This window comes from Microtus oregoni, unplaced genomic scaffold (assembly GCF_018167655.1).
Source record: "Microtus oregoni isolate MIOR12 unplaced genomic scaffold, Mior012 000021F_ref0000039, whole genome shotgun sequence".
Lineage (NCBI taxonomy): Eukaryota > Metazoa > Chordata > Mammalia > Rodentia > Cricetidae > Microtus > Microtus oregoni.
In genome coordinates, this window is record NW_024543080.1 from 19,876,938 (window position 1) to 19,890,222 (window position 13,285).

A 13,285-nucleotide genomic window follows, 5' to 3' on the forward strand; every position below is an offset into this window, starting at 1 on the left:
GCCCTCAGTTCAATCCCCAACATCACCACAAATAAGTAAAGCAATAAATTAGTTCATATCACTTTCTGTTCAAAGTCCTCCACTGACTTCCCACCGTACTTAAAAGAAGAGGTAATGTTTGCCATGATACAGGACATTTGTCATTTTCTGGTTACCCAGAATCCTAACTCAGTTTCTACAAGCTCCAATTTACCTTTGGAGTTTTGATGGGAGGATGACAGCTACACTTTCTACAACATTCCATGTTTTCTCTTTTCTGAACTTCCTCATCCCCAGAAAGTAGACGTATGACTCTTAGCTAATCAACAGTACTCACCCACTGTGGTAGCTCATGCTGTGTGTTATTGCCACTGAGTGGTGGGTGTCTAGATATTTGGTAAAACATTATCTTAGGTGTGTTTGTGAAGATATTTTTTGAGTGAGTTCAATGCTTGAATGGACAGAATGAGTAAAGAAGATAAAATCTCAGTGTGGGTCTCATCCAAATAGTTGAAAGTCTGGGATTAAAGCAAAAGTCTTAGGAGAAAAGAATCCACTATCTGCTTCCTTAACCTCAAGCCTGGACGTCAGTTTTCTCCTGCCTTTAGACCTCGTGTTGTAAGGTTTGGGCTAGACTCGTATTATCTTTGTTCCTGGGACTTCAGCTGCCTAGAGGAATATCCTTGGGGATTCTTGCTCTCCACAGTCAAAGCCAATTCCTTACAGCAAATCTCTGGACATCCCTGTCTAATGTTCCTGCCATTGAATCAAGCTTTGACGTGGGGCCAGAGGAGATGTCACTCATTCACTTGGAGCAGAAACAGGGCTGGGGCTGCTGTCTGGTGCTCTGGGGCTGGCACTTGTAGGGATGGCAGCAGGAGCACCAGCTAAGGCCAGCTATGGCTACGTGTTCTCTTTTCCACATCTGTCCCTCACAGTCCCTTGGTCCTGAGAGCCCCTGGATGAACACCTTTGCTCATAGACTCCTCCATCCCATCTCTGTCATTCCCAACACAGACCTAGAGACACGGCTTACAAAGACCATGCATACTGCGATCACTATCACTTTCCCAACTCCGTGGTCCACCACCTTCCATCTGAGGATGCTACAATCCATTTCTGGAGTCTTTGCTCCCTAAACCCACCTTCCTTCAAACTTTGGCATTGAGATGGGGTGCCCTGCCCAGGTCTCTCTGTGGCTACTGAGACCCTTTACTGAGGACCCTGCTCAAAGTGCAGACCCATAGGTAGACTTTGCGGACCGTGCATCTTAAAGCTAGCTGCCTCCCTGCACAGATGTCTTCATTAACAACTGTTTTATTTTCCTCACAGGAAAACAAAGCATTCTGTTTGCAGTCTCGCTCACTTATGGTCCACCTTCCCCTTGGAAGCTGTCTCAGATCTGGGACCCTGCTTGGATAGTAAGTGCCACGGCTCTCTACCTTCGTTCTGAGAAAGGGCGGGGTTGGGCATTGTCTGCCGAATGGAAGAACCAAGACCCCACTTGAGACAGCAAACCAGATTTCTCCGCAGCCTTCTGCTGTGGCTTCTTCTTCCTGCCTGTTTCTGAATGTAAGGAGTTTGGGGTGCGAGGGTGAAAGGGAATGACACCCCAGCTCTGCAACTGTGCTTCAGCCATCGCTCCTCACTGTTTATGTAGTTTACACACTCCCATCAGAGCACCTTCCTTCAGGATTTCTGGAACTTTCCTCTTGTTTCTTAGCTGTATTTAAAGCCCTGTCCTTTCTCTTCTCCTCCCTGCAGCTCCTATTCATTGCCCGCAGTCATCAGTAGGCCCTGGGAGCTTTTTCTATACCTCAAACTCTGTGATAAGCATCACACTTCTGTCAATCCTTAATCCTCACCGCAGAGGGAAGGTCAGAACAGGCAGCCCCATTTTCAGATAGAAAAGCTATCTGAGACAGAAGGTTTTTGCTTCCAGTCACCTATTTGATAGAATGGGAGCTAGATTCAGTTCTACAGAGCCTGTCCCTAGAGTCCATCATCTCGACTGTCACTTTATTGAATGGCTTCTGTGTCCCAGGTATCTTGAAATCTCTTTATATCAAAGCCAATTGGACTCCTCTCTGTGCTCCCAAGGCATTGCACATACACCAGATTCCATCCAAATCAGTTGTATATTCATGATCCGTCTGCCCCATGAGCCCATATGCTCCTTAAGGACACTGTCTATGTGTGCCTTATTTGTCTCCGTGCCTGGCACCTAGCTGTGTGCTTCATACCGAGCAGGTGCTCAGAGACGTGTTGGATGGAAGACTGTAGGGATTCGGTGATTATCTCCTACCATCTGCTCTGACTTCAGAGACAATGTCTCGGCTTCTAGGACCTGTGGGTTCCACTTGACTAATGCAGACACTGCCTGTACCCAAGCAGCAGGTAAGGCAGCTGGCAGAGAGATTGTGAGATTGCCAGTTAGGATCCTGATTCATCTACCTCAAACTTATATAGCTCCAGGCAAGATCAGACAGCGGTGGGGGCGTTATAAACATTCTTAGACGCCAGGGAGAAGGTTATATGGACAGGAGGCCCTGGTGCCCTCAACTCTGGTTTCCCAGTCCAGGGGAATTCTTTCTGTTACTTCACCTCTGGGTTATGGTCTAATAACCACAACCCCTCATGGCCACCCTTTGGTTGTTTCTAAGAGGGGAGCTCTCATGGGAGAACATGCTAGAAAGAGGCCACCACCCCTTCTCAGCAGACTCAGCTGCAGACATGCATCTCAGACCCTGTGGATACACCAGGTCAGAAGTTTTCAGCCCCTTTCTTCTTCATTTAAGTAGTAGAACTCCTTCCTTTTAACTAGATGCATAAGCTACATGAAGTATCAGGGCTTTAACGGTTCAAACTAAATCAGAGAACTGCAGTCTCATCCACCTCAATGCTCAAGGCCACTGAGTGTACTGGGAATCATCAGCGTGCCCCAACTACCTCATGTCAAAGGTGCCTCCAGCTCCTCGGAGCTTCCACACCCTGCACAGTCACGGGTTGCTTAGCTCAGCGTACTGATGTCACGAGACAGATCTGAGGGAGGTTTGTTCCAGATGCCCCTCTGCTTCCTTTCCCATAAACACGCCTGCTAATCGCGGCGATTAGCATAGTGCTGTCGATTCTTCTCCAGTGTGTGTAATTTCAGGGCAATCTCGGAGGCCTCCAGCCCAGATGCTAAGCTTGTTAGGATCAAATGGAAACCTTGAATTTTACTGACTGAGCTCTCGCCCCAGAGCAGTTTTAGAGTAAAGGGTCTGGGGGAGGGGGCGGTGCTAATCTAATGCTTCCTGCCTTGGACGAGAAAGGATTTATGGCAATTCATGAGCACGCAGGCGGTTTAAGTGACCCTCAGTGTCTGTTGCAACCTCTGCTTTGAGTGAAGCAGTGCACAGTGCTTGCCTGGGAAGTGTTCCCTGGGCATTAAGGAAGCAACTAGCTTCTTGTGTATTTGGGTCTATGGATCAGGAGAGCTTCCGTGAGGCTCACAAGGGAGGCCATCTTTTCCCTCCTGCTTCAGCTGCTGTCAGCACCTGTGGAAAGGGGGATGTGTGCTCTGCCCTGCACCACCAGGCCTAGTTTCAAGGAATCAAAACAACAGTGAGAGCAAAACCTCAGGAGAGCAGCTTCCTCCTTTTAGGCTGCAGCTCTGAGGTGAGCTTGAGAAGTCAACTCCGTTGGGCTCCTCTTGGCTTTCACTTCCTGGTTGTCCCTTGGGGTCTGTTTGGCAGTGTTTCTCAGAACAGATTCTTGGGTACGAGTCTAGAACCCACCTGTGATGGATGATTAGTCTAGATTGTCAACCTTGGAGACAGCCTCTATGAGTGTCTGGAGGATGTTTCTAGAGAGCTGTAGCTGAGCAAGAAAGATTCATCCTGAACGTGAGCATCCACCCTCCACTATGATGTCTGAGCCAAAATAACCCATTTAGTCCTCAAGCTGCTTTTGTCTCAGTGATGAGGAGGTAGCCCATGCTGGTCCATCCAGCTCCTTCAATTATGCACGCAGTTCCCTGCATTAAACTCTTCTCTGCCTAAAAGAGTCGGTAAGGTCTTTGCGTGTGTTCTCTGAAGGATACATAGTCTTACACAAAACATTATAAACCTTAAACAACAATGAAAGGAAAATGAAATGAGCAAAAAATAAGCACAAGATTAGACAAAAAGCGTGCTATCAATTTTCCCTTTTTGCAAGGAGGGGAAGCTAGACTGTCCGTAAGCTTTCCAGGAGCGGCTTTTACAAAGAGAAGATGCAATTGTGTGATTCACAAAACCAGAAGCGGAAACATTTGATCCATGGACAAGTACCATTTGGTCTGGGATGAGGAAAAGATTCCCTTATGCATATAGAATGTACTATTTGTGCTAAGTCAGTAGAAGTGATCTGGGTCATTAATGTTTGTTTTTAATGAGAAATAAAGCAGAAAGCTGGAAAAAGTGGGGCATTTCCAAACATCATTGCCATACAGGCATACCTGAAAACTTCTATTTCAATTAATCCCATGCATCAATCCCCAAGTCTCTCAGAGCAAGGTAAAGCTCCCCTCTCTCTCTGATTAAGAGTTCTCTGATTTGAATTATGGTGCCATCTTTCATATATAAATCATATCTACAATACATCATCTGTGATTTGGAGCTTTCAGTTTGTATAAATTGGGACACAAGATCTGACAACTCATGAAGAATTGTGGGTGCGTTTTTCCCTAGAATTTTTAAAAATACTCCTTTTCCTGTTGTAATTGCTATAGCCACATCTACACAACACATAGAGGACAGCTGTTCTAGTCATATCTATGCCTACCCGCCCAGCATGCTCACCTTCATGAAGTCTTTCGAAATATCCCCCTTGAATTTATTGAAATAAGAAAGTCAATCTTATTTTTGAAATACTTTAATGTAAATAATATATTATGACAATAACAAGTCCAATTGAAGTAGATATGTCTGAGAACAGCACAGACTCTGGTAAGCATACAGTTTTGCTGGTGTGATCAAGTGGGCGGGCAAATGAGAGAATAAGTCAACCCAGAACATCCCATGAGTTTGAACATGAGTCTTTAGAATAGACAGGAGAACTAGAAGGCAATGATTAAATTGATGGTGGCTTCGGGAAGGTGGCGTTTACTAAGAACTAAACTACCCATCCTTAACGTGGTATCTCTGTGAATTCTACAGCCAGCCTCTGAGCAGGAAATGACCTGGGCTCAGACACTATGTGAAACTCCCCTAAAGTCCCCACAGCAGAGCCAAGTGAGAACTAAAGATGTCTCGTCTCCAGGCACCGAACCTTGATCACACTAATTCCTCTCTTACCATTGTTTCCTTAATCTAAAGTGGAAACTGATGGATTACCCCAAGTATAATCTGGTGAAGCCCTTCTGCTATGATAGGATCACACAACCTGATCACACATGCAGCTTATTATGTTCATGGACAGACCTCAGATGTCAAAGGAATGGTCAGATAGAAGGTGCTTCTTCAGACAACAATATGCATGCATTGATTTTTTTTTTTTATCAAGGAGGCATTTGAAGGGCTCTAAATACCAGGGAGTCAGAGGTTACTTGGCCTGACAAGTACCCATAGGGCAGCTATTTTCATTGTCATCAAGAGTAGACTAAAACTTTCCCAATCAGCCCAAATAAAAGCAAGCAAGGAAGGATTGATTGGCATGGGGGGGGTGGGTGTTGGAGAGCAATTCAACAGAAAAGTGATAGACTGCTGTGTTGTTATCAGAAGGGTGAATACCTAATGCTATCCTATGTGGCCTGCCTCTGTCTTTTGTTCATTTTTTATTTATTTATTGTTTTTAACTGAGCTGTATATTTTTTCCTACTTGCCTTCCTTCCCCCACTCTTTACCAGATCTTGTCTTTTGCTCCTTCCTAGGTGGTACGCCTATATTTTAATCACAGGCAGCTCACCTATAGAAGTAAGTGTGTGATTAAAAATGACCCCTTTTCTTCCAGTTTCCTTTAGACACTCCAAGAAAGGCTAGCAGTTTTTCTTTAAAATACATTCGATAAAAATCAACCCAGGAACACCAGTATCCCTACTACTTTCTCAGGACATTTTTACTTCCTAAAGTGGATTATATTTTCAGATTTAATTAACTTTAGTGAGCACACACACTTCTCCCAGCACAGCGCTAGGCTCTCTCATGTGGCTTATCTTTAGTTAATAAACCAACTAAAGTCAGATTTTACTTACATTTCCTGATGTAGCTTTTAACCCAGATATGTGACAGCCTCTGTATTGGGTAGACATGGATGGAAAAACAGATCTCAGATTTCCCATAGCCAATTAGCAAGTTCTTGCCTGAAAATATTGGATTTTTCTGTGTGTGCATAGTATGGACAATTACAGAGATTTATGATAATATGGAGCCATTTTAAGTTAAAAATATAAGTTGAAGGGCTGGAGAGATGGCTCAGATATTGACAGCTCTGGCTACTCTTCCACAGGACCCTGATTCAATTCCCAGCACCCACAGGGCAGCTCACAACTGTCTTTAATTCCAGTTCCAGGAGATCCAGCACTCATACACATGTAGGCAAAACACCAACACCCACAAATATAAAAATAAAATTTAAAAATGCAAGTGGATGATTCTATTTCTTTTAAATAATACACACATAAAAAAATGAAGGGAAAAACATATCAAAGCTATCATTGATACCTTGAGAGTGAGTTGGGCAAATACTGCAGATCTTTAAGTTTGTAGGTTCCATATTCCAACCAAGAAGGATAAAGATTTTAACCTGTACCTCTCACTCTGTGAAGATGGCTCAGGGCATAGAGTGCTTGCTGAATAAGCATGAAAAACTGAGCTTGGGTTCCCAGGTTCCACATAAAAACAGTCAGGCACGATGTAATATAGGAAGAGATTACAGGGAGGAGGAGACAGGAGAATTTGCAGAGATCGCCGGACAGCTAGTCAAGCCAACCAAGAAGACCAGGGTTCAGTACGTGATTCTGTCTCATAAAAAAAAAAGGTAGAAAGCATTATGTCCACCTCTGGGCTCCACATGCACACACATGCTGCACACAGACCTCCATACATATATACAAGTTTGTGAGAATGCATGCAGCGCACACACACGCACACACACACACACACACACACACACACACACACTGTCCCTGTACTGAGGTTGTACAGACTTTTCTCCGTGTCATTCCCTAAACAATACAGCATATCAACCATTTGCATAGCATTTACATTATATTAGGTATTATAAGTAACCTAGAAACGATTTAAAGCAAATGGGAAGGTGTGCATGTGTTATATGCAAATAACCCATTTTAAATAAGGGGCTTGAGCATCCTCATATTTTCCTTCCTGCAGGGGGTCATGGAATCAACTCCCCGCAATCATGAAGAAACAAGCTATATTTAATAAAAAATTAAATAGCAATTTGGAGATAAGCACCTTTGTGGTAGCGAAGCCTGAGAAACCGTGACACAGGTGACAATCCTTCCGCATCTTCCTGTCTGAGTCAGTTCGGCAGTCTGCATTTAAGTAGCTAGGGACTATCCCCCAAACATCCCAAAGACAGGAAGTCGTACAATAACAGGAGAGGTTAGTCACTTACAGCCAAGCACGCAGTGGGAGGATGGGATGTTAAACTACAAGGGACTGCATCGGTTTCACAGAGGTCTGAGGGCCACTGTGGGAAGGGACAGGAGCCTGGGATTCATCGGTCACAGAAACAACTTGAAGCTCATTTTCTGATTCTATTGAAATGGATTTTGGCCAAGGTTTACAGATGTTTTATCTTTTATCCTGAAGGTGCCTAGCCAGTTTCCATCCCCTGTTGTCAACCATTGAAATGGAAAAATGCACAGACACTGTTTGGCATCATGGTTCAGAACAATATCTATAGCTGGTCTCTGTGGACTCAAATTCTGCCTCTGCCACATACTAGTTATGTGAGCCTGGGTGAGTTACTGGGACCTCTGTGCATTAGTCAGGGTTCTCTAAAGGAACAGAACTGATTGAATATATCAGGATAGATAGATAGATAGATAGATAGATAGATAGATAGATAGATAGATAGATAGATGGGAAGTTATTAGGCCTACAGGCTGGGTCCAGCTAGTCCAACAATGGCTGTCTTCCAGTGGATGCTTCAAGAATCTAGCAGTTGTTCAGTCCCCAAGCTTGGATGTCTTAGTTGGTCTTCAGTATACTCCAGAACCTCAGAGAAGTAGGCTTTAACACCAGTGAAGGAATGGACTTGCCAGCAGGAGCAGAAGCAATGAGGCAAAGAGAGAAAGTCTTCTTCTTCCACATCCTTATATAGACTGCCAGCAGAAGGTGTGGCCCAGATTAAAGGTAGATCTTCCCACCTCAAACGATCTGGATTAAAAATGGGTCATCCCATTTTAAATTATTTAATTAAGAAAAATTCCTTTTCTATTGCTGAGGAAAAAGCCATCTCATTTTGTAAGACGTTAGGACATTTGTAGGAGAAAGTGGGTGTTAGTTAATTCCAGATGTAGTCAAGTTGACAACCAAGAATAGCCATCGTGCTTTCCTCATCTATGAAAAAACAACTGTTGCATTTGATTGTTGAAAAGAATGGGTCAACTGACATACTGAAACATTTAGAGTGTGAAAGGGGTGCTGAGTAAAAGTTAGCACACTTAATGCAATTCCCACCCCTAATTCTAGACAGAACCAGTCATCTACAGCATTCCTTCCTCAGAACCTGTTTCAAATCTGTGCTCCTAATAAGCTACTTTATGTAGTTGCTAATTGATTGGCTCACCAAATGGAAACGATTTTTTCTATCACATTGGGTCCACTAGAAAATCTGGCTAAAGTAACAGAGAAAGGCATTTCCGTCATACCAGGTTTCTATACCAAACGCTCTGTAGGAGTAACATATAGCTTGATCACAAGCAGCACTGCCTTAAAGGCAAGCTTGGCACTCCCACCAGGCATCCCATAGGATTCTCAGCCGCCCCAGAGTGCCTGTTCACACAGAAACAAGCAGCCATGAGGAAAGTCTTTTGCCTGTTCTCATTCTTCAGCTGCTACAGAACAAGAGCAACTGTGAAGCCACAGACCACAAAGAAAAAGGTCATTCTCATAAAACACATCATGGTCCCGCTGAAGCGCTCAGAAAAGCACACACACTTCAAAGCCAGCCATGAAGGGAGACACGCCGACAAGCCCCCACTCAAGAACACTCATTTCGCCCAGGAGTATCTCTGCCGAGGACCCAGGCCTTGGGAGGTCAAACCCTTCAGAGAAAAACCCACATCAGTAAAAGCTGCATTCAACCAACAAGGGTACAATTGGCAGTGGAGGAGACATATGGAGGGCAGCTTGTTGATCGGTAACAACAGAACCAACTGCTGCTTTCAGGAGAAAGAGATGCTTGCACACCAAGCCTAGAAGCCGGGGTTCCTGCCTTGTCCCCTCTGTCAGTCCCACACCCCTCAGGGAATCCAGCACATGCATTTTCTCATGAGGCTCAAATGAACAAGGCAGTTCTTTGAAACACAGAGGAAGAGGGGTTCCTGTAGGCCATGAGACGCTCAGGAGACGTGAGAGAATGAAAAGAGATGGCCCTGGGACCTCCCTCATGTGAGCACTCACGGCCAACCGCATTCTCGCCACTATCATAGACACATTATCAGCAGACAGCAAAGCAGCCGTTCTGATTTCTTTACCGTTTTTTTAAATATATTTTTAAAGATGAAATGAAAAGGCAAAATGGCCCAAGGTTGACGTCGGTGTCTGCCAATCTCTAATTTTTAGTGTCACTGGCCTGGAGCTCACCGGTTCAGCCAAATCAGCTAGCCACTAAGCCCCAGAGACCCTCCCGTTCCTGCCCCGCTCAGTGTTGAGATTACAGGCCTAGGATGCTTCCCCTGGCTTTTAGGCAGGTCTTGGGGGTTGAACTCAGGTCCTAGTGCTTATGCTGCAAACACTTCTTCCTTTAATCTTCCCAGCGCCACGAGCTGACTTCCCAATAGTAACAATGACAACCAGAAGAAGCAGGAAGCAAATGTGCTAAAAAGTCCAGTCACTACCCTGAGTTCGGTGTCAGTGAGACTGTCAAGCCGAAGGGGAAGTGATGTAGACCAAGGAGCTTTGTGAGCTGAATCTTGACTATTGACTATGGCTAACTGCTTGCAAATCAAAATGTAGACATTCAACACCCAGACAAGGGCGAGCAGATTTTTTAGCATACAAACAAAAGGGCACCGAGTTCAATGTGGGTTTCAGATAAACAATAAATAAAATAACTGAAAAAGATGATCTGAGATGGCATGAAATAGTTAAAAAATAGAATTCTTAAATAAAGGGAGGGGTTTGGGACACACACACACATGCACACACTCACATACACATACACACACACACACAGGTTGGGGGTGAGAGAGGCAGAGATACGGAAGCCAAGAATCTCCAGTAATCTGCCAAAAGATAACAGAGTAGAGCAAACTCAGCTCTTGCTGGTCCTGAATGTTTGTCTGCCTACCTCCTCTCCTGAAGAGGAAGAGAATTTGCGCCATTTTCCTTTCCCTCATCCATGCTACACTACTCCTCTTTCTACCCTTACCATTCCCGTAGCCTTCCCTCCTCTTGGTGGAGCAGCTGACCAGGCCTTGTTAAGGCGGCCCAGAGGAGTTCTCAGCATTTCTTCCCCCTTGTCCACAGCATAGAGGATGCTTCTTCAGGTCTACGCTCTCGTCAGTTTTGTCTTGGCTTTCCTGGGACTGTTTCCTCCCAGATGGCACTTCTTCGTTCCCAACTGATGGAATGTTTAATTACTTACACGAGAACTATTAATTAACTAACCACTTGTGGAACAGTGTACTTCCAGCTCTGGGGTCTGTCAGGGGGACACTGACACTTGTACTTCAGGAACATGCCTCAAGAACATAGGAACTTGTTGACCATTTCGGGGGCAGGGGGTCAGGGAGAGGCAGCCTGGTCTCCCTCAAAACAAAGCACAGTACACCTGATTAAGGCTGGAGTTCCCAAGGCTGGACCAGAGAAGTACTGTGGTGGATGAGTGACGTCTTCCAAAGACGCGGAAGTGGGAGGTGTCAACACAGGAAGACTGGGCATTTGCCCTGACTGAAGTGAAGATCTGGATGAGATTATAGTTCCATCAACCGCCAAGGGAGAAGTCTTCAGGAACTCATTACCTTTTAGGCAATTTTAATCTCTGTGCTTGCTAGAGTCTTTTTTTTTTTTTTTTTTTTTTTTTGGTCAATATGGCATGAGTGAGAGTCATCAGAGAAGGGAACCTCACCTGAGAAAATGCCCCCATCAGATTAGTCTGTAGGCAAGCCTGTGGGCCATTTTCCTGGTTGATGGTTGACACCAACCTACTGTGGGCAGTACCACCTCTGGGCAGGTGAGCCTGGAGGGTATAAGAAAGCAACTCAGCAAGCCAGGGGGAGCAAGATACTAAGCAGTGCTCCTTCCTTCATGGTCTCTGACTCAGTTCCTGCCTCCACGTTCCTGCCTAGACTTCCCTTCATGATCAACAACTGTAAACTGAAATAAACTCTTTCCTCCCCAAGTTGTTTCTGGCCGTGGTATTTTGAGACAGCAATAGAAAACCATCATACTAGAACATCTCCAAATGACTGCATGATCCAATACTAGGCAGGTACATACTAGTGAGCATATGGGTATTCTGCTAATTAAGACTAGATAAAGGTGGACAAGGGAGCCAGAATAACTCTAGTGCAAGACAGAACTGATGCTAAGAGCCCCCAGAAGAATGGAATGGTGTGGAAATTGAGAGGCGACTTCCAAGATGATTTTTTGTTGGCCTTAAAAGACAAGGGCTTGTTAGGACACGGAAGACATGAGGTGTGATATTGGAAGCAGAAAAGGAGGGTGGGTCACATGTGTGGACAGGTGAGCATGGACGTGAAGCCCAGAAGGTGAGGTAGTCTTGCATTGCTAAGATGGTGGAATTTTGATGGGAGCGTGTAAATCTCACCTGCAAAGTTGTCCGCACTAGGACGCCATTTGCATCTAGGAAGGAGGTAATATAACTGGAAGTGATTATTGAGTCTGTGACATATGTCATCACCAGAGTACAGCACTTCCTTCTACTGCTTACTAACCCCAATTTACCAAGATGAACGTTGTCATGTTTTTGAGCACTGCATATGTTTAGGCATACAAGGTAGGTATTCTTTAACAGTTTCCTATTCGAGCGTTATAGTACTTACTAGATTATGAAACCTGCATTTCAAGAGCCAATCAGCTCAAATTCACACAGCAGTGAATGACAAAGGCAGGGCTAAACCAAGATTTACACTCAATTTGAGCTTGGATGACATGACAAGGGCCTGTGGACCATTTGGGGGAAAGAATATAGACTTATATAGCATGAGCTCCTCAATTGCTTCCAACTCAAGATTTTAAACACGGAAAGGCTAAATGACAGTGAAAGCATTTGGAAAAAGGCCTCTTTGTTCTACGGCCAATTAGCATTCATTCCTGTTTGCAATATGGCAGTGCCCATCGCCTGACTGAAATGTCGATTATTGATGTTGATGCCTTCCTAGCCACAAAAGTTTCTTCTGATTTGGAAGAATTTGTCTTCATTCTAGTTCATCTTTCCTGTTTGGGACACACTTCAGCAGGTGTACGTGACATATCTATACAGCAAGTCAAGAGTGATGGTGTTTGGGTATATGATCCATTCCAGTGTGTATGTAGGTTCATGTGTGTTGAGTGTACACGTACATGTATGTGGAGGCCAGAGGACAACCTCAGGTTTCATTCATTAAGTACTGTTCATGGTTTGTTTGAGATAACTTCTCTCACTGGTTAGGAGCCCCATAGCCCCTTCTCCACCTCTCCATCACAGAGATAAGTGTGTGCTAGCACATCAAGACTTTTCCTTTTTAAAAATGAGTTCTGGGGATGGAACTCAGGTACAACACATGCCTTTACTGAGAGAGCTTTGACCCCCACCTCCCCTTAACCCATTCCTAATAAGCTGTATGGTACAGGAAAGAGCTTTGTCTCAGTTGGTTCCAGTGCTTTGGTTGGTGTTTGCTGGTACATCACAGGAGGATCCTGTCACAGAACAGCCTCCTTGATCCAAGTGAGGATGCTGAACTCCGTCCGTCATTAGAGGCCAAGAGCATCGACCTCGTCTCATGAGGAGGTCATGTCACCTCAAACCCGACACCAAACACACAAGCTGCCTTCTTCAGATCTCTGATATAACCTTACACACTACTACCGAAGCTAACTTTTAGTCCATCTGTTTTAGGAGAAAACATGCTGTGTGAATTAGCTTGGAC